The 23,900-nt window shown below is 34.9% G+C and overlaps 1 long non-coding RNA gene across 3 annotated transcripts in view; it reads left to right on the top strand.

Moving 5' to 3' along the window:
• Positions 1-23,900, top strand: part of LOC144293045 (uncharacterized) — a 95,711-nt gene that overhangs the window by 34,437 nt on the left and 37,374 nt on the right. For all 3 annotated transcript variants that reach the window (XR_013360520.1, XR_013360518.1, XR_013360521.1), the window contains exon 2: positions 14,849-14,916. This is a non-coding gene — a long non-coding RNA (uncharacterized LOC144293045). The remainder of the gene's footprint in view (positions 1-14,848; positions 14,917-23,900) is intronic.

Genomic DNA, 23,900 nt, shown 5'->3' with positions numbered 1-23,900 from the left:
AGAATATGAATTTATATGGGAGTGATTCTTTCCCAAATTGTGTCCCATGACAACATGCCACACACATCTAAGACTGCCTCAGATATTTCAGAATATCTCATACATTATAGAATTAAAACTATTTCTAATATTTCATGATATTCTTTCCTAGGTCCCTTTTCATCAGATTAAACATTTTAAGTTTTGGATTAGAAAATTCAATCAATTGATATAGCTCAGAAATTTTTGAAGGCAGCTAAAGAACAATTGCATCAATAAATATATGCATTTTCAATAAATGCTTCAAAAAGTAAGAAAAAATTGGGTGTTAAAGATTTAGAGATCAGTTCAAGGGGGAAAGTTGAATATTTCAGGCAATCAAAAACAGACAGAAAGGACCTGGAAACTGTGAGATGGTAAGAACATTGGATGACAATGTCAGGGGTTGGGAGGGTGGAAGAAACTAAGTTGAATGAATGGGGATTCTGGAAGATATTTAAAACCAGGCAATGCAGGAAAGACTTGACCTGGGAGCTACCCAAGGCCTTAATCAAGGAGAGGGTCATTGAATTATCATTGAATTTAGAAAGGTTGGTCTGGTGAGGATATAGACTAAAGTGGGAACAAAGCAGAGTTGGAAGATGCAGGCCAGAAGATGGTCTAATAATTCAGTTGTGAAGTGACAAAGACCTCAAAAGCTAATTTTTTTTCAGTCTTATGAAGAGCCTTTATAGTATCTTAAAGCAACATGAGCAAAGTAAAATGTGAGTCTCAAATATATTTTAAGCATTGGCATCATCAAAAAGGTAAGCATTTTGGCCTATTCCATGACTTAATTGTCATATCACAAAATAACAGCATTTCTTCAAGTGTATTTCATGGTGCATTGATTCCTTGAGAAGGTCGTACGTGTTAGGATGGAGAAAAGGAGTTCATGTTCGAACACATTTGGAATGCTGAAGTCAATAAAATTAAATCCTTAACTGCAGGATTTCTCAGAACGTGTAAAATGTTACTGTAATGGGCAGGGACCTCTAACCATACGACATTTCCAATCTGATTTGATCATGACATTTATCTTTCATGTTGCATTTCCTAGGACTAGAGAACCACTGAAAACACAGTAGGAAATGCTCATAAAAGCTAGTGAAAAAATACAGTGTAGTCTTATGTGTGATATAGATCTATAGATAAAATATATTATAAACATATATGCACATATAATTTCATTAGGATGGGGTGATTTCATAACTGCAAGGAATTCAGATAATTCAGCCTTTGGTAATTGCCTTTGGCTTTAAGGCTTGTCAGAATTCTTCTCATTAAATTCATAATCTCTTCTCATGAGGGAGCGTTGAGGACGACTTCACTGGAGTGGCTCACCCACTCACAGCCCCCAAATCAGGCTGTTCATCATCTGACTGTTTTTCTTCAAGCACACAAAGAAACTATTTTCTCTTGGGTAGGGGCTTCCCCTGACCTCCCACCCACCCCTGTTAGGTGGAGAGTCATCCCCAAAGAGATGTGTCATTCTTGGAACAGAACATCCCTTAGTGAAGATTCACTGAGTAATCATTCAGCTAGAAGCATAAATCTACCCTGAGGGTCGGAAAAACCCATAGTGAAAGAGAATAATGGGCGAAGGGAATTGCATTCCAGGCTATTAAAATAGACACAGGCACTGAAGTGAATGTGCTGAGATGAAACAAAGGGAACTCTCCAAAATTCAAACGTGGAACTCGGTGATAAACTCTTGCCCTGGTTTGTGATTAACTCTTCAGTCACTCAGGAAGAGATCATCCTTCCCTTTTTCTCAGGACAGTAGGATGGTTGATCCACACTGAGCCATTTCCTGTTGACTTCATGGGGCTGATAGGGAATACAAACTTTTTTTCCTTTTCCTCTTTCCTTTCTTCCCTGCTTCTTTTCCATTTCTGGCTCTCACGTTGACCCTGCAAAAGACATTAGACAAAGGATTAGTCAGAACTCAGGATTCTCCAGTGACTCAGAACAGCCTACCTGCAGCCAGACAGGCCTGGGGCAGGAGCAGAGTTGGCACCAGCCCTGCTCTGTAGGTTGGAACGGGAGCTGAGAGAGCTGTCCTTGCTGCAGAGGCTGGCGGGGAAGTTACTGCTGGGTGGGCTAGGCACAGGTCCAACAGGGATCAACATGTTCCCGTCACGATTCCGGCAGACGCCTGGCACCAGGGGGGATCCAAGCTGGAGCCGCCCAACAGGTGGGCAGAGAATTGCTCAGATATTCAGACTGGCCGGGGGCTTGATTATCAAAAGGGCAGGATGTGGAAGGAGTTAGAATAGAACATGGGCTCCTGGTCTCATTCCCTCCACGTGCAACTGTATGATCGTAGAAAAGTTACTTAATATTTCTGAAACTCAGTTTTGGATAATGTTATCAAAGCTCTTTTTTAATGATGAACTGAAAAAATAATATCTAATATCTATTTGGCACTAACTATATGTTAGGTACTGTGCAAAGAGCCTGCTATGCATAATTATATTTAACTCTCAAGATAATTCTGTGGAATCACTGTCATTATTATCTCCCATTTTATATATGGGGAAACTAATACTCAGGTCACCAGCTTGGAAGTGACAAGTCCAGAACTGACTTCAAGGACCCAGATTTTAGCCAAATGTAAATTCCCTCTCAAAAGTCTAACTCTTCCCTGTTGATGATGTCACCTTTTCACCACTGCTGCCACTACTGAGGATGGAGATGATGTTCTAGGCCCAAGTTCCTAGTGCATAATTCCAATTGGTGGGACAGAAGAGAAAGCAAGATGATAGAAGGGTGTGGTCTTTTTAGTCCAAAGAGGGTGCTGCTCAGTTTGTTAGAAAGGTCACTAAAAACTAAGCTGAGCCATATAAACTCTAGCACAAAGAAGGTAGTTGAGCACTGGGAGCCATTTGTAAAGCCTAGTCATTTAAAAAAATATTTTTGATTGAAGTATTGTCGACATACAATATTTTATTAGTTTCAGGTGTACAAGATAGTGATTCAGCAGTTACATGCATTACGAAATGTTCACCATGATAAGTGTAGTTACCATCTGACTATACAAAGTTATTACAATATTATTAACTATCTTCCCCTATGCTGCACTTTTTTATCCCCATTACCTACTTATTTTATAATTTACAGAACCTAGTCTTCAAACTGGGGCACTCAGGTAGGTAGATAACAAAAGAAGAGACCACAGATCAGCCATCGGACACTAACCCTGGATTATCATCCAACACAATCCAGGAAATGAGGAAAGAGTAGAGAAGTCTGCTACATAGCCCACTGCAAGAGTCATGGAAAATGTGGGACCAGGATAGAGTTAGTATTATCTCAAGAACTGGAGCCGGATGAAGCCTGTAGGTTGGAGTTCTCAGGGGATTCTTGTGGATTAAATCTAAAAGATCAGAGGTTAAAATTCATTCAGGTGTTTGTTTATTTTTTTAAGATTTATTTATTTATTCATGAGAGACACAGAGAGAGAGAGAGGCAAAGACATAGGCAGAGGGAGAAACAGGCTCTACACAGGGAGCCTGATGCGGGACTCGATCGCAGATCCTGGGATCATGACCTTGGCCAAAGGCAGGTGCCCAACTGCTGAGACACCCAGGCGTCCCCATTCAGGTGTTTAAAATACTGTGTTGTGTAGTGTTCTGTACTGTGGAATATTATAGTGCAAAACAGGAAGTACACAGCAGCATAGTAGTATATGCAGTGTAGTGTAGTATATATAATACAGTGTAGTATTGTGTGGTGCGATTTGTTGTAGTGTGGTATATTGTAGTATATAATACAGTCATGTGATATAATGTAGGGTAGGCTAGGGTAGCACAGTGTATCATAAAGCAATATTTTGTTGTGTTGTGTGGTATAGTGTAGTTTGGTGTAGTGTAGTATACCTAGAAGTCAGGAAACCTGAGTTATCATCCTCTCTGTGACATTAATAGCTGTATGGCCTTGGATAAATCAACTTAGCTCTTTTTGGCTGTAGTTTACTGTAACATGTAAAATGAGGGGGTTGGAAAAGATGATCTTGAAGGTCAATCCTGAAACATCCCACAGCTTGGTTTTACTCTTGAGACCTCTAACAACTAATATTTTCTGCCAAGATTTAGAAGTTCCTTATACAGACTTTCCTCAAATTTAGAATGCCTGATAATGTTCCTGGAAGAAGGTAGAAAAAGGAAAAACCCATAAATAGATTTTAGTACCAATCTAACATTAGAAATTAAATGAAAGGTTAACTTATTGCAATATAATTCTGGTCATAATTCTTTGTTAAATGAAAGACATTCTTAGCCAAAATACTGGGAGGTCTGGGTAGCTGGAATCCAGCTCTAGAAAGTTTCCTTTGTTATATTCTTGGTATAGGCACAACTGTAGTACCTGGAGAGTAAGCAATCAGTTTAGTCAAAACTGCTGGACCAGATGACACTACCAGTCCAGACTGCCAGAATTACTGGTATCAGCGGTCAATTTTAAATGATTCTCCTGGAAGACATGTGAATTGGTACACTATTTTCAACAGAATTATTAACCAGTCTAATAATAAATGTACAAACTTTGAAGTTAAATCCTGAGAGGCCTGTTGAAATTCTTTTCCCTACTCCTTTTCACTTGCTCCAGTCCCTTTGCTCCAAAACAACCACTTTTGACTCTGTCACCTATTACTTCTGATATTTACACATTTGCAAATTTCTTAAATAATGTCATATGCTATTCTCTTTTGATTCATCAATTTTAGACATTATGCATTGACTTTCTGTATTGATAGATTAGTCTTTAACTCTCTAATAAGAACATTCGCTTTGTGTCTACTCTCTCATGCTTATAATTTAGTACTTTATTTTGTGGTTGAATCAAGATTTAGTGTTAGCACTCTAATGTCTATGAAAATACTGTTTAAAAAAAAAAAAAAAAAAAGAAAATACTGTTTACCCCTGAGCACTATGATATACTATGATTCTGTGTCCTTCCTTACTTTTGTTTTTCCTGGAGTTAATACATGCATTATTTTTTATTCACTTAGTTTTATTTGTAAGTATTGTTAATTGTTTAAACAATTTCCAAAAACCTGCTAGTTTTTCAACATAAATCACATCAGTAATCCTTCAATTCCTTCTTTCCATTTTGTTTTGTTTTGAGACATTGTTAGGCCTGTTTCATAACTGTCATCCTGGAATTTCCTTTTGTCCATCATTCTTAGAATTTCCTTTGTCTTCCTTCATATTTAGGTTCCCTATTCTGGCTTATGACTCCCTTTGTAATGACATACTTCTTTGTTTTGAAGGATCAATTCCTTTAGTCATTCTGTCAATTTAAAAATATAACGTTAGAGCCAAAGTCATGATGATAACAGCCCTTGACATTCTTGTCTTTTGAGTCACAATGTTCCACTTTGGATGATTTCCCTCAACTCCATACTGTCATCCTGGAATTTCCCTTCTTCATTCTTGCTACTCTTCTGTGTTGACTCTTCTGTGTTCTGAAAACTAGGTCTTCCTCTTTCCAGATTACATCTACTATCAGCTTCCTGAAAAGGGGTACAGGGGAGGCAAAATGTTTGAGACCATACGTGTCTCACAGTTAATTTATAGTTTAGCTGGGTATTGAATCCTAGCAGGACATTTTTTTTGCCTTCGGAATTTTAAAGGAATTGTTCCATCACTTTCCTGCTCTCAATCTGACCTAACAAAAGTTGGATTCTATTTTGATTCTTGATCCTTTGTGTGTATGTTCTTTTTTCTCTTGGAGACTTGAAAAATTGCTTCTTTGCCTCTTAGCATTCTGAAATCTCACAATGATAATGCTTGGTTTTTTCATCTATTAGAAACACTGTAGGTTTTTCAGTCTGAAAATTCAATGTAATTCAATTTGAAAGAAAAAATTTAATTATTTTCTTCAATTCATTTTGTGGTTTGTTTCCTTCAGTAGAGGAAAATTATTCAGGTATTGGGCCTTCTGGGTTTTACCCTTTACTTTTGTAAACCTTCTTTTCTGGTTTCCATTTTTTTCTTTTTTGTTCTTCCTGGATGAGTTCCTTAACCTTATTTTCTAAGCCACTATTGAGTTTTCCATTTCTGCTATCCACAATGTTTTTAATTTTCAAGAGCTATCTTTTGTTCTGTGAATATATGCACACATACTCCTCATTCCCATATTCACAGATTTTGTAGTGGCACTTTCATAAGCATTCATAGATATGTAGAAATGTGAAAAATAGGAGTCAAATGATGCATATATTCCCAGCCAAGGTCATACAAGGTGATTCTCTGCCTTTTTTTTTCAGTTCTTATGCTATAAACAACTGTTCTTAATATATTTAATGCTACATTTTCCACATTTTTGTACTCTTGGTTATGTATTGAATAGCTGATGAAAATATTACCAGAAGCTCACAGGAACCTAACCTACTATTTTCTCCTAGAAGCAATGGTTTAGTATTCTATTATACAGTCTTATAGTGACTTTCTAAAATAGAACTACCATGAATAATGAGAATTGACAATATATGTGTGTATATATATATATGTTTGTGTGTGTGCATATATGTATAAATATAAATTTAGTTTTCTTTTTTCTTCATAGTCTCTGTTTCTTCTAGGTTGCTTTTTCGTGCTTTCTTCAGTTGTTTGATAGTACATGGGATTTTTCTCATGATAAAGGTGAAAAACTAATATTCTGGTTATATTTTCAGAATGTGTGTAGGATTGTGTTGACTTTGAGCTCCACTTTGGTAGGAAAACCCAATGTGTCAATATTCCTACAGTTAATTTTTTGGTTGTCCAGATTACTCAGAGACTAGTTCTTTTAAAAAGAATAATTGTTAAGCTGTAAGCATAATTATAAGCCTTTTCATTTAATAATTTGTTTTGAAAATAAATCTTCAGAAAGAATAAAAAGAACACATAAAATTTAAGCAATGAAGATGTTCATTGCAATATAGTCATTTTGAAAAGCTGTTAATAGGTTATATTTTCAATGGTCAATAAGAGGAACATACCCCCAAAATTCCAGTGGAATTTCATGCAGTTATCCACTACTATGTTTACAAGAAAACGTTAACATCAAAAATAAATGCCTGCATTTTAATAAAAATAAAGAGAACAATATAAAATACAGTCAGAAAAGATACATATGGAAAAATCACTAATTAAGAAACTTATGTCTATATAGCAAGATTATACATGACTTTATGCTTTTTTGTGTATTTTGTCATTTATTTAGTAAGGTTCCTATGATTAACATGCTTTAAGAATAAGAAAAGTTTATATCTAGAAACAAAGTGCTAATAGTAGTCTGTTTCCCTTTGCTTCCAGGTTGCTTGTAGATACTATTAGTACCCAGAACTAAGGTTACCAGCCATTTTGGTTTGCCCAGAACTAAGGGATTTCTCAGAATGTGGGTATTTCATTGCTAAAAGTAGGACAATCCTAAGCACACTGATCATTAATAATCCTATAACAAGAACTTTTAATGAAAGAACATGGAAACATAAAATTGAGTGTGCAACTGAATTTATATCCTTACGTAGAGGGAAAGAATAAAAATCTGTTAATACCGTCTGCCCAGAAAACCAGCTTCTTTGATTTATACTTATAAACTCAGTCAAAACTGTCCAAAAGGTGGAGTGCCTAGGTGACACTCTTGATTAGGGCCAACTTTTGATTTCAGTTCAGGTCATGATCTCAGGGTTGTAAGATCAAGTCCTGTATCAGGTTCGGTACTGGGCATGGAGACTACTTAAGATTCTCTCTCTCCCTCTTCCTCTGCCTCATCCCACCTCCCACCTCTTTTTCCCTCTCTTAAACAAAAAACTCAAAAATTATGACATTATTTGGTTATGAAAAAGTTTAATTGTATTTTATGTTTGCTTTATATTTAATTGTATTCTATAGTTAATACAACACAGGGAAACTATATTGTATTTTGTCATGCTATAAAAAGTAAGGAGTTTGCCTCCCTCTTGGCCTCTTCTCAATTTCTTTCTCTTGCTTTGCTTCACCCACCCAATTCCAAGGTCCTTTCCTGTGGTCTCTTGTTTATACTCTATCAGTGACCCAAAGCAAAGGTTTCAGGTCTCACCTTTACACTGGGACTCTCAAATTTACCCTTTCTTCTGATTTCCAGGATTTAATTTCCATCTCTCTATTTCCTGTCATTTATCATATCCCAAACTACATTCCCCTTCCAAATAGCCAAGATCCTGTAGGTCCTCACTCAAATTAATCACTCTACCAACATTCCAGTTACCATCCATTTTCATTCATTCTGCCTCCCTCACCATTCCCAAAGCAGTCAGTTGCTAAGTCTTGCCAGTTTTAACTTCAAAATTTCTTTCTTCTTTGTCTCATAATTTTGATAATTCCTGATTCCATTGACTACTGAGTGGTATTTTTAATTTAGTCCCTAGCACTGCTAGGAAGTTAAGCATTTTGTCCTTTCAAGTGGTCAGATGCCAGTCAGTTACTGTTTTTTCAAATTCGGCAAGGTCTTCCTGTTCCTCTGACCTCTTACAGTTTCTGAATTTGACCTCTGTGCTGAATGTTAATTTTGATATCCACACCAGTCAGTGCTGGGCATATCACTGATCTTTACTTTGCCCTATAACTCTGCCAATGTTCTCTGTACCATATTACCAAACAAAGACAATGTAGTCCTGTAGACACAATCTATGCCTCTACTTGCCATCCTGATGCATGCCAGATCTTGTTTGCCTGAGTATATCTGAAGCTTGAAAGGGATACCAAAAGACTTCTAGCATTTCCCCATGCAATTTACCCATATATGAAAGTCAGGGAGATCCTTTTCTCATCTTTACACTGAATCCTAGAATAGGAGAAATATTGATGGCACAGTGTGTCTCTTGACTCTTCAAAAAGTTCCAGAGGTATTTGGAGACCTCTCTAAGTGGGAAACTTTCAACTGCATAAGCTCCATCAGGGTGTTCAAACCAAAAGGATTCCTAAACCAAAATCTCAAACCAAAAGGATACTATTATTTTTTGTTTCTTTTTCTAGTGCCTGAATCAGAAAAAGTCTTTTCAGTGGGTCCTATTGGAAGAGTCAGGTGGGTCACTCCCTCTAGTGAAATAACTTGACCCTTGAAACTCCAAAGCACATTAGGTTGGAAGGGAGTCACAGCACTTCATATGGTGTCTCATCTGTGAACTTGGTTCCCATGTTCAGCCCACATTGGTCTTTCCACTTGTAGACAGTGTATAAGACTTGTGTTGAGATTTCAGGATCAACTATGAGTTTGATTCCAAGCAGAGATATAGAAAATTTTGTATTCCTAGCACCTAGAGAAGTGATATTTGGTAGGGATTTTTTAAAGTCGTAGAATTCCTTTTTTTTTTAAGTGTTACTTGAAATCAGTAAGATTGGGATTTTTTTTGCTTAAAGCTGACTGGGGTTCTCCAGGTAGGTTCCCCTATAACCTTTAGAGAACTCTAGCATCCTGGGAAATTATCATTTGAAATAAGTCATTATAAAAATACTCTATGTCCACATTTGTATAGAGGAAATATTATATATGCAGTTCTTCCCAAAATTAACTTTGTCCCCTCTAAGTATCTTAAAAATTATTAAGATTTGTATTCACTGTGATTATTTGTATTTATGTATTTACTGTGCTTGAGCTGATTGGGTTTGTGCTTATGGTAATGTTCAAAGCCCCAAAGTCAAAGTTGGTGGGTCTTCATTAACCAAGGCATAGACATCTGAGCTCTGGGTCTGTGTGAGGAATAAGAATATTTCAAGTCTTTCACATTAGCCCCCTGTGCATACAACAATCAGGTTTCTTTTTTCTCCTTGTTGTTACATTATTAGTATATTATTAGTAGAAATAGAGGTTGCTTTATCCCACATTAAAACACCTTGTTTTACCACAGAATACTTTTCACCAAAAAATGCCCCAACTCTCAATTCCTTAGAACTAAGCATGCAAAAGAAGCATAGTGCACTTATTGCCCAATTTTAGACTCTTAGAAATGCTCTTGCAATTCACTTTTTTTTTTTTGCAATCTGCTTTTTAAGTAAGAAAGAGAATTCTGTACCTTCTTTTAGAATTTGTATTTCTTTCGTTCCTTCAAGCCTACCTTGCCATACCAAAATAAATGGCATGTATTTAGAAAACATGAAAGTTTAGAATTCTTCTCTGTAGCAGATTGTTATAACTTCCAAAAGCACAGTGGTATAGTTTTTCAGTTCAACTAAATCACTCATTTGCACAAATTCTGAACACGAGTCAGTGAGTTACTGTGTAGACTTGCATGAACAAATGAAATGCGAATTCAAAGTTCCTTTCAGATCAGTTGTCTGATTGATTTCTCCCTCAATTCTTAGAGCTAATGATCCCCCAAAATAATTAATAATTTCTTTTAAGTTAAATTCTACTTCAATGTCAACAGGTCAACAGCACTTTCTTATTAATGTAGTCCATTCCAGAATAAAATATAAACATCCTCTGCAGAACAGGAGGTTAAAACTAAAATTAGTACTGAGGTGTCAAAATGCAATTTTGAATCTCAAAATGAACAGCTGCACCAAACTGCAGAATTCACAAAGGAAGGGTGGAGAACCAACTCCACAAAACTTTCATCAAACTAAAGCCAGAAAAGTGTATCAGAGTGTGTAGAGGAGTTGTGAGGTGTTCTCTTTCAAGGGAATTGCTCTGTGTATGAGCCACTTCCAATCTTCAGAAGATTTTTTAGGAAGTAGATCTGAAGGTTAGTTTTTGCTACCAATCTGCCTCAGGCATAGAGCCACATGAAGAGTTTGAACTGTGTTTCTGGAATACAGGACTGCAGCCTTACTCATGCCTGGAAAGGTTTAAAGTGGTCTGTGGCAGGACAGAGAGAGAATAGAGGACTGAATTAGGGGAGTAATTAATCTCACATCCATGGCAGGGCAAAGGATATGTATTTTTCTCATGGACCACATAGAAAAGAGAAGTCAGGGAACTATTTAAGTCTTACCTGAGAGCATACTTAGAAGGAATAAGATTGATCAGAGGAGAAATCGCATGGATAGGTCCAGCGTCTGCATGAGGAGGGGCCACCTTACTATAGTAGCAGTCGCTTGCCCAGTAAAAATTCGGGGAGAATGAGAGAAAAATCTAAACGTGGTGGCTGTCTAATATAGGCTTAACAAGAGAAAGGAATGGAGGACTCTAGTCTGAAATGAAAATTGAAATGATAATTGTCATATTAACCTTAACACGCTAATTTCTCAAATGACTGCTTTGTAATTTAAAGTGATTTTAGGTCTGTGACCTAAGGTTGACTGGAATGTCTTGGAGGTGGCAAAAACAACCCTTGCCCCTATATACACTTTAAAGAACAAAGTAGGGAGACAAAACAAATTTGTATTTGGTTACATTTGGGGTTGCATTTTAGTCATAATTTTTCACATATTGTTTTATATTTGGATTGTTGACTTCAATTCATTGAGTATTTATTAAATCCTTAATAGAAGAAGAATTGGCATTACTTAGTAAAAAGATGTATTTTGGAATTAAAAAAATCTGCCTTTTTTTTTTGAGTGCCAGATCTTCACCTAACTCATAGTATTATTCTAAAGAATTTGACATCTTTGAGCCTATTTCATCTGTTGACTGAGAAAATAAATTGAGATTATTTTGAGGATTGAATGGGACAGTGGAAAGACCCACAAAGACCACTTGGAAATAGTGTAATAAACAGTCACTCTCTAGCACATATACACTCTGTAGGTGAGCTTCAGTAAGGAATGCTGGTATTCAAATTAGATTATTTCTTTGTAGGGGCCTCTGGGGGGCTTAGTCAGTTAAGCATCTGCGTTTGGCTCAGGTCACAATCCCAGGGTCCTAGGATGAGCCACAAGCTGGGTTCCTGGCTCAGCAGGGAGCCTGCTTCTCCCTCTCCTCCCTTCTCATGCTCTCTCTCTCTTTCAAATAAATAAGTAAAAAATTTTTAAAAATCTTTTAAAAAAGATTATTTCTTTGTAATTTTGAACAAGTTCTTTCTTGTCTTTGGAGAAATGACTCTTCAAATGCATTAATTAGGTAGTCTGCGGACTCCTCTCCACAGTCATATAAGGACACAACATACACAAAATAACAGTAATAGTCAGTCATACTAATACTGGTTAGCCACAATGACACACACCTCTGAAATAGATATTCAAAAAGAAATGTTAGAAAATATCTTTTTAAACACATGTCTCATAATAATGACTACATCTTGAGTAGTGCCTAAAATAGACTGACCTTGTACTTTTTTAGTGTCTAAAAAATGTAGATTCAGCACATCCAAAACCTCAAATGACTTCTTCCAGGCTGTTGAAACCCTCGTCAGTGAAAAACCACTCATATTTTGGTGAAGGATGAGCCTACAAATTTTGCTGATTTTCTTGTACATTTAAGATCCTGAGCTTTAACTGTGTGGACATTCAGATGACTCATACAAACTCTGATCCTCAAGGAACTTAACAATAGTGTTGGGTAAACACAGCCTGGGTGCACACAGTAACAAAGAAAGATATCCTATGGTAAACTCCTGGGTGGGGCAGGGTGACAAGGAGACAGGAAAGAAAGTACCACAAAAGTTTTAAAAGGTTCAGGCAACTATTATCCAAACTGACCACCTCTGCTGCCCACCTCAGGCTTTGTAATTATATGGTCCTCTGCTCCCCTACCCTGCCAGAAATTTCCAAAAGACCAGGGAAATGCTCCACAATGGACGATGTCATCATTCAGTATTACTATAGCATTTACAGGCTACCCTGGACAAGAAACTCAGAGGCTGGAATGTGATCCAGCCCCGTCAGGAGGATGCTGTACTTTCTCTGACCTAACTGAATACTTCACAGTCCTCAGGCCCCCTTTTCATCCCTCACCATCTCCACACACTGTTAATCATAAAATGACAAGAAACGCCAACCATAATTTATATGTAGCCTCATTAATCCATTATAGGGGCCTGAAGCAATTTCCTTCCATTTACACTCATTCAGAGGCCCTCCTTCTGGTGTTCAGTATTCTCTTTATACTGTTTATTCTCAATCTGTGCTGGCGACTTGGGAATTTATTTTTCCAATCCCCCAGAACTCTCTCCCTCCTAATGCTGGTAGACTTTATATAGTTCCTATTCAGGAACTTTGACCCTGTCTTCATTATTTGACATTTCTTCACATGGAATTTCATCAGCCAGTTACGAGAGTCTGTTTCCATTAGTCTTTTCACATCTTCCTGAATTTTATCAGTGGTCTTCTCCTCTGTAGGGACCTAATTCTTTAATTTCATCACCTTATTACAAATAACTTTTGTCGGGCAAAAGTATTCTGAGAGAACACATTGAAATATGTCCTTATTCCTCCAAGAAAGTGCCTTCCATTTCTCTCTCCATCTCTTTCTTACTTAGAAAATTATGCTTCTTCAAAGGCAACAGTATGCCCTAGATATTCATTTGCAAATGTAAAGATCTCTCCTGAAATGTACCCACTATCCCAGGCATCATTCTTCCAGAGGGCAAAATTTAAAGTAATGTCTATGTAGGATACCATTCTTATAAGGTTCATCAAAATCCATATGTCTCCTTTCTTGAATATTTTTATTATGACCATTTTTCAGTAATTTGCTCATGCTTCACAGGTAGCCCTAATTAGCATCCATTTGATCTCTTTTTGATTCAGTAAAGCTCTGATACTTTCTGTCCTCTTCTGATTTAGTAAAGCTTTGATCTCTTCTCTGACCTCTTAGCATCATTCAACACAGCTGAACACTTGCCTTAGCTTCTTTCACAGCACACTCCTCTATTTGTCCTCCTACCTCCCAACCATTCTTTCTTAATCTCTTGCTGGTTCCTTCTTTTCTACTTGATTTTAATAGTGGAGTCTTTAGGGCTTAGGGGTCTGGACCCTATTTTCTAATTCTCATTTTCTCCTTTTCTGCTTTCATCTTAAGTTATAACTTAAATACCATCTGTCTGCTGATGTCTGTCAAATTAGTGTCTGAATTTCTCCCATGAGCTTTAGACTTATACAGGTCCTTTTTTTTTTTTTTTTTTTTTACTTCTTAGCTTATACATCTAAGAAGCATTTCAAACTTAGTATATATAAAATGGGCCTTTTTGTTTCTCCTATGTCTCCTGCCCATTTTGCTCCCTTCTGTCTTTTCCACCTTTCAATAAATGTACTATGAAATGCCCAGTTGGTCTAGCTAACATTTGAAGAGTTTTATATGATTCTTCTATACATCAGAACATCTCATAAATTCTACCTTTAAAATCTATCTCTTTCTTTTCTATTTTTAATATTTATTTATTTGGGGTGTGCAGACAGAGAGAGAGGAAGAGAGAAACTCAAGCAAACTCATTGCTGTGTGTGGAACCCAATATGGGGTTCAATCTCACAACCCTGAGATCATAACCTGAGCCGAAACCAAGTATCAGATGCTTAACCAACTTTGTGACCCAGGTGCCCTCATAGCTTCTTACTGTGCTCAGAATAAATCCAAATTCTGTATCATGGCCCATAAGGCCAACCTAGATTTTCTACCACTACCCAGCACATTCATTTCAACCTATTGGTTTTCTTCCCATTCCTAAAGCAGAACAAACTTATTATACCTCACGGCCTTTAGACCTGTAATTCCCCCTGCCTAGAATATTTCCCCATAGCTCTTCCTATGAATGGGTTATTTTTATATTTTGTGTCTTAACTCATTATCTCCTCAGAGAATGTTCAGTGATTGTTCTCTTCTTCCTCTTGCACTTATTATTATCTCAAATTTTTATATTTATTTATTTTCTGCCTCATCAACTAGGATCTAAACACTCTATCCAATTAGTTTTTCCCTGTGTCCCCAGGGCCTGGAACTCAATAAATATTTATTGGAAGAATAAATGAGAGGATGAATCAATCAATCAATTAATCAGTGAGTATATCTCTGTTTCACTTCTTAATTCTGAAATATATTAGATACCATGATCTTTCTTATTTTTAGGAGAACTAAATATTCGTTTTGCAAATTTTTACACATTTTTAGTAACTATGAAATAATTTTTTCTTACATAATCATAAGCTATTATTTGAGGTCATAAGTTTCTTTAAAAAGTAAAGCAATTCTACTCCTGTCCCAGATAGAGTAACAGTTATATGCCATCTGAAACAGCTAGAAAACCCAGAGAACTATAAATAGTGTTTTTCATATATTAGATATATGGAATCAAAGGGCAGTGGGTCCTGAGAGAGGGTATACACACAAGATTGGATATTACCAAAGCTTATTAGCTGTAGAGAATTTTAGGCAACAGCTCAGGAAAAGAACACCCAGAAAAAGCCATGCATCTCAGAACTTGGAGTCAGAAGAAGCCAAGGCAGCTAGAGTTTATAGAACACCATACCAGGGGCACCTGGGTGGCTCAGTAAGTTAGGCATCTGCCTTCAGCTCAGGTCATGATCTCAGGGTCCTGGGAATAAGCCCCATATCTGGCCCCCTGCTCAGCATGGAGTCTACTTCTTTCGTCCTCTGCCCCTACTCCTGCTCTCTCTCCCTTTCAAAATAAATAAATAAAATATTAAAAAAAAAAAAGAACACCATACCAAAGAAGACAGAGCTGCATCGAGAGAAAGCTCCAGAGATCTGTTAAGTTGCCCTCTCAACTTTTTAGTTGAGTACTGCTTAGAACATGCATTTGAAAAAAAAAATTCTCAAAGGCAAGGGAAGAAGGAGATAAAAGAAGCAGGGAGAATTATCCATAGAAATCATATATGCAGAGTAGAAAACTCTTATGGAACTATCTATGTGACATTAGATAAGTAGAATGTTCTACCGTAGCCCCAGGTAAAAGAATAGCACTAAACCAAAGGCTGCACTAGTCCCACTTCTAAATCTTAAAAACTAGTCTTAAAATGATCAAATTGGTTTTGATTTCTATTCCCTAGTGATTGGTGATGTTGAGCACCTTTTTATGAACCTGTTGGCCATTTGTATGTCTTCTTTGGAAAAAATGTCTATTCAGTTCCTCTGCCCATTTTTAAGTCAGATTGTTAGTTTTGCTTGTTTGCTTGGTTTTTGTTTCTTTTTGGCACTCAGTTGTATGAATTCCTTGTATATTTTGGATAGCAATCCCTTATTAGATAATATGACTTACAAATATTTTTTCACATTCCATAGATTGCTTTTCATGTTGTTGATAGTTACTTTGCTGTGCAGCAGCTTTGTGTTTGACGTTGTCCCACTTGTTTATTTTTGCTTTTGTTGCCTTTACTTTTGGTTTCAAAACAAAACAAAAAAATCTTTGGTAAGACCAATGTCAAAGAGCTCACTCCCCATGTTTTCTTCTAGGAATTCTATGGTTTCAGGTTTCATTTGAGTACTTGTGTTGAGTTAGTTTTTATGTATGCTGTAAGATAGTGGTCTAGTTTCATTCTTTTTTGCATGTGGCTGTTGAGGTTTCCCAGCACCATTTATTGAAGAGACTTTCCTTTCCTTACTTATATTCTTGGAGCCTTTGTCATAAGTTAGTTCACCATATATGCATGGGTTTGTTTCTAAGCTCTCTATTTTGTTCCATTGATCTGTGTGTCTGTCAATAACATGCTGTTTTAATCATTAATAGCTTTGTAACATAGTTTGAAATCAGGAATTGTGATGCCTCTAGCTTTGTTATTCTTTCTCAAGATTGCTTTGGTTATTTGAGGTCTTTTATGGTTCCATACAAATTGTAGGATTGTTTTTTGTTTCTTGTGTGTGTGTGTATGTGTGAAAAATGCCATTATAAGGATCATATAGAATATATAGATTGCTTTGGGTAGTATGAACATTTTAACAGTTTTAGTTCTTCCAATTCATGAGCATGGGGTATCTTTCAGTTTACTTGTGTCTTCTATTTCATCAACGTCTTATAGTTTTGAGTACATATTTTTTACTTTTTTGATTAAATTTATTCCTAGGTAATTTCTTTTCAATGTGATATAAAAACTTTTTCTTATAAAAAACTAAAGTAATAACCATTATGATGTTTATAACACATACAGAAATAAAACATAACAACAATAGCACAAAGTCCAGGAGTTAAGAAGTAGAAGTATATTGTTAAGTTTCTTATATTATTCTTAAAGTTCCATAATATTACTTGTATATTGTGCTAAGGTAAAGATACATATTATAACCCCTACAGCAACCAATAATAGTGAATTAATAATTAATAAGCTAACAGGGAGGATAAAATAGAATCAGAAAATTTCTCAATGAACACAAGAGAAAGCACATAAAAAGGAAATAGAACAAATACAAAAAGAGCAATTACAAGATTGTCTATTTAAACCAAACCACCTCGTTTATCCCTTATATGTAATCAGCCTACACATTCTACTAAAAAAGATGATCAGATTGGACCAATAAAAAGCAAAGCCCAACTATCTTCTGCCTAAAAAACAATATACACTAATCACAATGACTAGAATGGATAAAATTTAAAAAAACAAAACAAAACAAAACAAAAAAACCTGATCTTACCAAGTTCTTTTGGGGATGTGGAGCAATTAGAACAACAATGCACAGCTGGTGAGAGTATAAAATGGTACAAACACTAATCAACTTCCTAGTGTTAGCCTAATCCTCCCATGCTCATTATCACCAATAGGTAGGTATAGGTTTAATGTTTTAAGAAACTGCCAAACTTTCTAATTTAGAAAATAAGGTAGTAAAACTAATTAAACAAAGAGAACACATGAGAGGAAGTTTTGGAGAGGCAAGAGTGATATTGCTTATTATATAGCTTATGATATTGTGGTATGAGATACTTGGGTAAACCAAAGCAGAGCTATTACAAGTTAAAGCTCTAGAGAGCAGGCATACTACAGATAACAGATTATTGATTTGACTTAGGAGGAATTAGTTATATTCTTAAATCTATACATGGTGTATAAATATACATATATTGTTAAGTCACTAAATTAGTACATTAAGGTAAATAAGTACACTAAATAAGTAAGTACAATAAATAAATAAGTACACTAAATTAGTACACTTGAAATTAATATAACACTATTTAACTTACTGGAAATTAAAAACTTACTAAAGTAAATAAAATGCTTAATTAAAACAACAAAAGGCAGAAAAAAGACAAAATTAGGAAAAAAGATCAAGAGCAACAAACAGAAAAATGTAGCAAATATGGTAGATATTAATCTAACTATATCAATCTTCACTTTAAATTTCATTGGTATAAACATACTAATTAAAAGATAGAGATTGTCAGACTGTGTAGATCAAGAAACAAGACCCAACTCCATGTTGTCTATAAGAAAGCCACTTTAAATATAAAGATACATATAGATGAAAAGTAAATAAAGATATATCATGGTAAATTAATCAAAAGAAAAGAAACCTGGAGTAGTTATATTAATTTCAGACAGAGCAGACTTCAGAGAAAGGAAAGTTATCAAGGATAAACATTGGTTTCATATAATGATAAATGGTTTAATTTCTCCAAGAAGATACATTGGTCTTTCATGTAAATGCACCTAGCAACAGAAGATCAAAATACATTTGGCATAAAATGATAGAACTTCAAGGAACAGTAGATCAATCCACTGTAATAATTGGAGGCCTCAACACCTCTCTACTATAGACAGATAAAGGAGACAGAAAACAGTAAGGGCATAGTTTAAGTCAACAGCAAAATCAACCAAATGAGTGTAATTGACATCTGTCAAACTACTTCACTTAACAACAGCAGGATACTTATTCTTTTCATGCTCACATGGAACATTCACTAAGATAGACAGCATTCTGGCCATAAAATACACTTTAATAAATTTAAAAGAATAGAAATTGTGTAATGTCTACTTTCATACCATATGGAATTGAACCAGAAATAAGTAACAGAAAAATAGCTGGAAAACCCCCAAATACTTAGAGATTAACCAATGCACTTCTAAATAACAAATGGGCCAAAGAAAAAAAATCTCAAGAGAAATTTTAAAATATTTTAAAATAAATGAAAATACAATCTACCAAATAATATTGGATGCAACAAAAGTAGTGTTTAGGGAGAAATTTGAAAAGCTAAATACATATATTAGAAAAGAAGAAAAACCCAAAATTAATAATCTAAGCTTCTACCTAAGGGAAATAGAAAAAGAGGAGTAAATAAATCCAAAGTAGACAGAAGAAAAGAAATAAAAACATAACATAAATCAATGAAATTGGAAATAGGAGGTCAATAGAGAAAATTTAAAAAGCCAAAATCTGATTTTTTGAAAAGATCGATATAATTGATAAGCATCTAGCCAGACTAAGAAAAAAAAAGAGAGGGAAGACTCAAATGACTAATATCAGAAGTAAAAGAGGAGACATCACTATAGATCCCTTAGACACTGAAATGACAATAAAAAAATACAGTGAGCAACTCAATGCCCACAAATATAATAATCTAATAATTATATAATAATTAATAATAATAATCTAATAATCTAATAAATCTAATAATAAGGCAAAGTCCTTGAAAGATACAAACTGCCAAAATTCACACAAGAAGAAAGAGAAAATTTATATAGGACTGTATCTATTAAATAAATTGAAATAATAATTTAATTTAATTACCTTTGCAGAAAGTACCGGTTCCAGATAGGTTTGCTAGTGAATTCTACCAAATATTTAAGGAAGAAATTATACCAATTCTCCACAAACTCTTCCAGAAGATAGAAGTAGAAGGAATGATTCCTAACTCATACAATGAGGACAGCATTACCCTAATAGCGAAATCAGACAAAGACATTACCAGAAAAGAAACCTACAGAACAATCTCTCATGAACATAGATGCAAAAATCCTTAAAAGAATATTAGCAAATTAAAACCAGCAAAGTATAAAAATAATTACACAACACAACCAAGTGATTCTTATCCCAGGTATGCAAGCCAGCTCAACATTCAAAAATCAGTTAATATAACCCATCATATCAAAACAGGTTAAATAAGAAAAACCACACAATAATGTTAATAGATGGAAAAAAAAAAAAAAAACATTTGACAAAACCCAACACCCATTCCTAGTAAAAACTCTCAGCAAACTAGGAAGGGAACTTACTCAGTTTGATAAAATAAATAAAATAAAATCTACATAAAAAAGTATGACTCAGCCATCAAAAAGAATGAAATCTTGCCAGGGCAATGATGTGTATGGAACTAGAGGGTATTACGCAAAGTGAAATAAGTCAGTCAGAGAAAGACAAATACCATATGATTTCACTCATATGTGGAATTTAAGAAACAAAGCTGATGAACATAGGGGAAGGGAAGGGAAAATTAAATAAAATAAGAACAGAGAGGGAGATAAACCATTAGAGACTATAGGAAACAAACTGAGAGGTGCTAGAAGGCATGGAGGTGGATGGGACAAGGTAATTGGGCAATGGGCATTAAGGAGAGCACTTGATGTAATGAGCACTCGGTGTTGTATACAACTGATGAATCACTAAATTCTACCCCTGAAACTAATAATACACTATATGTTAAATAGCTTGATTTAAATTAAAGAATTTTAAAAACTTTATGACTAATATCATACTTTGGTGAGAAACTAGAAACTCATTAAGTTAAGAACAAAGCAAGTATTTCTTCTATCATGCTCCTTTTCAACATTGTGCTGGAAGTCCTACCTAATGCATTAAGAAAAGGAAATAAAAGATACAGAAATTGGGAAAGAAGAAATAAAGCTCTTCATAGATAATATGGCCATCTATGTAGAATATCTGAAAGAACTGAAGAAAACTTCTGGAACTAGCAAGACATTATAACAAGGTTGTAGGATGCAAGGTTGATATATAAAGTCAGTTGCTTTCCAGTATATCAGTAATGAACAAGTGGAATTTGGAATTAAAACACAATGCCATTTATGTTAATATCTCCTAAAATGAAATACTTAGGTATAAACCTAACAAAATATGTCTAAGATCTATATGAAGACAGCCACAAAACTATGATAAAAAAAATCAAAGAAATAAATAAATTGAAAGATATTTCATGTCCATGGATAGGAAAACAGTATTTTCAAGATGTCAATTCTTCCTAATTTGTAGAGTAAGAATATTAAATCTATAGATTTTGACTGAATGCCAGTCAAAATCCCAGCAAGTTATTTTGTTGACATTGACAAATTGATTATAAAGTTTATAAGAAGCAGAAGACTCGGAATAGCCAACACAATATGAAAGAGAAAGAATGAAATTGGATGATTTATACTTCTGACTTTAATACTTACTATGTAACTACAATCATTAAGACAGTGTGGTATTCACAAAAGAATAGACAAATAGATCAATGGAATAGATTAAATAGTTGATAAATAGACCCAAATAAATATGGTTAACTGATTTTTGGTAAAGGATCAAAGGCAATACAATAGAGAAAAGAATCCTTTCAGCAAATCATGCTGGAACAACTGGACCCACATGTGAAAAAAAGCCTATTACAGAAAATACATGCACACAAAATTAATCTAGACATAGACATTATACCCCTCACAAATATTTAGTCAAAATGAATCATAGACCTAACTGTATAAAACACAAAATTATAAAACTCCTAAAAGATAACATAGAAGGAAATCTAGATGGCCATGAGTATGGTGATAACTTTTTAGATACAATGCCAAAGGCACAATCCATAAAAGAAATAACTGGTGAGGAGGACTTCATTTAAATTAAAAACCTGTTTTGTGGAATATACTGGCAAAAGAATGAGGAAACCATCCAAAGACTAGAAAATATTTGCAGAAGACACATCTGATAATGGGCTCTTAATCCAAAACTATGAATAACCTCTTATAATTTAGCAATGAGAAAATGAACAACCAAATTAAATTGGGCAAAAGATATGAATAGCTGTCTCATTGAAGAACATATACAAATGGAAAATAAGCATTTGGTAAGATACCAAAATTCATCTCATTAGGACATTACAAATCAAAACAATGAGAGCTCACTATACACTTATTAGAATGGGCAAAAATTGAAACCCTAGAAATGCCAAATGCTGACAAGGATATAGAGGAATAGGAACTCTCACTTATTGCTATTGGGAATTCAAAATGGCACAGCTGGTTTTGAAGACAGTTTGGCAGTTTCTAACGAAACTAAACATACTTTTACCATATAATTTAGCAGTCATGCTTCTTGGTAAACAAGTTGAAAACTTATATCCCCACAAAAACCTACACATGAATGTTTATAGAAACTTTATTCATAATTTCCAGAACTTGGAAGCAACCAAGATGTCCTTTAGCAAGTAATAAGAATGTGCTATACTATAATAAAGAATAGCACATTCAGATAATGGAATATTATTCAGCACTAAAAAAAAGAAAAAAGCTATCAAGCTTTTAAGTGTGTATTGCTAAGTGAAAAAAGCCAATATGAAAAGACTACATATTGTATGATTCCTGTATGACATTTTATATAACATTCTGTAAAAGACAAAACTATGGGAACGCTAAAAGGATCAATGGTTTGCAGGGGTTAGGGAGGAGGGAGGAATAAATAGGCAGAGCGTAAAGGGCATTTAGTTCAGTGAAACTATTCTGTAGGACACTATAATGGTCCACAGATGTCATTATACATTTGTTAAAACCCATAGAATGTACACCACCATGAGGGAACCCTAATGTAAATTATGGACTTAAGGTAATAGAATAATGTAGGTTCATCAACTATACAGATATAGTCTACAATGAGAATACAGACCACTCTGGTCTGAATTTCTCCACAACTCCCACAGTGTATCCCTCTGGTGGGGGTTGTTGTTAGTGGGGAAAGCTGTGCATATGTTTGGGTAGGAAGTATATGGGAAATCTATACCTGCTGTTTATTTTTGCTGTGAAACTAAAATTGCGCTTAAAATTAAAGTCTATTAAAAAATTAGGAGAAACAGGATTCACCCTCCACAAGTGCCCCAGCCCCACCCATTCCTTGAAGTCTAGGAAGTGCTCACTTGCCCTATTGTGAAGTTTGAGGTCAAGTTTACTAGGAGAAACGTGTTATGAAAAAAAAAAAAGCAATACCCGACAGCAGTAAACAAATTGTGATTGGGCCATGTACAACTAAATATAAATGACAGGAAATCTAACTGTGATGTATTAGAATCAATAATCTGACTCGTGAACACCTCACTAAAACAAGAGTTATAGTCAAACATTTAGAATACAATTTAAAAAGTGTTTTCCAGTTTAGAAGTAGTATGATCCAAACTGTAGTTGGTAGAGTAATAACAGTAGCCCTGATATATCTCCAGAAATGACAACTTGCATCTCAGTAGCTTGGTCACTCATCTTTGAAATCCTTCTTATATGTTACATTATGTATATTTTTAGTGTATAGTTTATTTTTGGATTGTAAAAATCCGAGAATCATTTTCATGAAAAATGAGCTATAATAAAAATAAAAGTCAAATAACATTTTTAAACTTTTTTTGAGGAAAGGGAAAAGTTGAATTAATTTAAATAATTTACTTTTAAAACAACTCTGTAGCAAGTATTATCTGTCAATTAACTGAATCTAATTATTAATCGAGTCAAAGAGTAGAAAAAGACCATGAAGAGGCATTTAAGTCATGTCATTTCTTCCAGATTATAAATTTAAAATATTAATTCAATAATAAGTTTTTTCAAAAGGAAATTGAAATGCTTGACAATTTTTTGACTTACTGTAGGCCTAGTTTGAAGTCTTGTGTGGTCTGAATTTGTGTGGCCATTCATCAATATGATGATTCATCAGTGGTTTTAGCTTCCAACACACCAGAAGATTTTAACTTGGGCATTACTAGGAGTTATTCATAAAATTGGCTTCCCTGCTCTATAGAGGAAAGGAAACTGAGAACAAAATCATTTTCTTATGCAGCTATAAATTTTTACATA

The sequence above is a fragment of the Canis aureus genome, chromosome 21 (genome assembly GCF_053574225.1).
Source record: "Canis aureus isolate CA01 chromosome 21, VMU_Caureus_v.1.0, whole genome shotgun sequence".
In the NCBI taxonomy this organism is placed as follows: domain Eukaryota; kingdom Metazoa; phylum Chordata; class Mammalia; order Carnivora; family Canidae; genus Canis; species Canis aureus.
The sequence above is the reverse complement of the archived record's forward strand: the minus strand, read 5'-3'. Positions and strand labels throughout refer to the sequence as shown.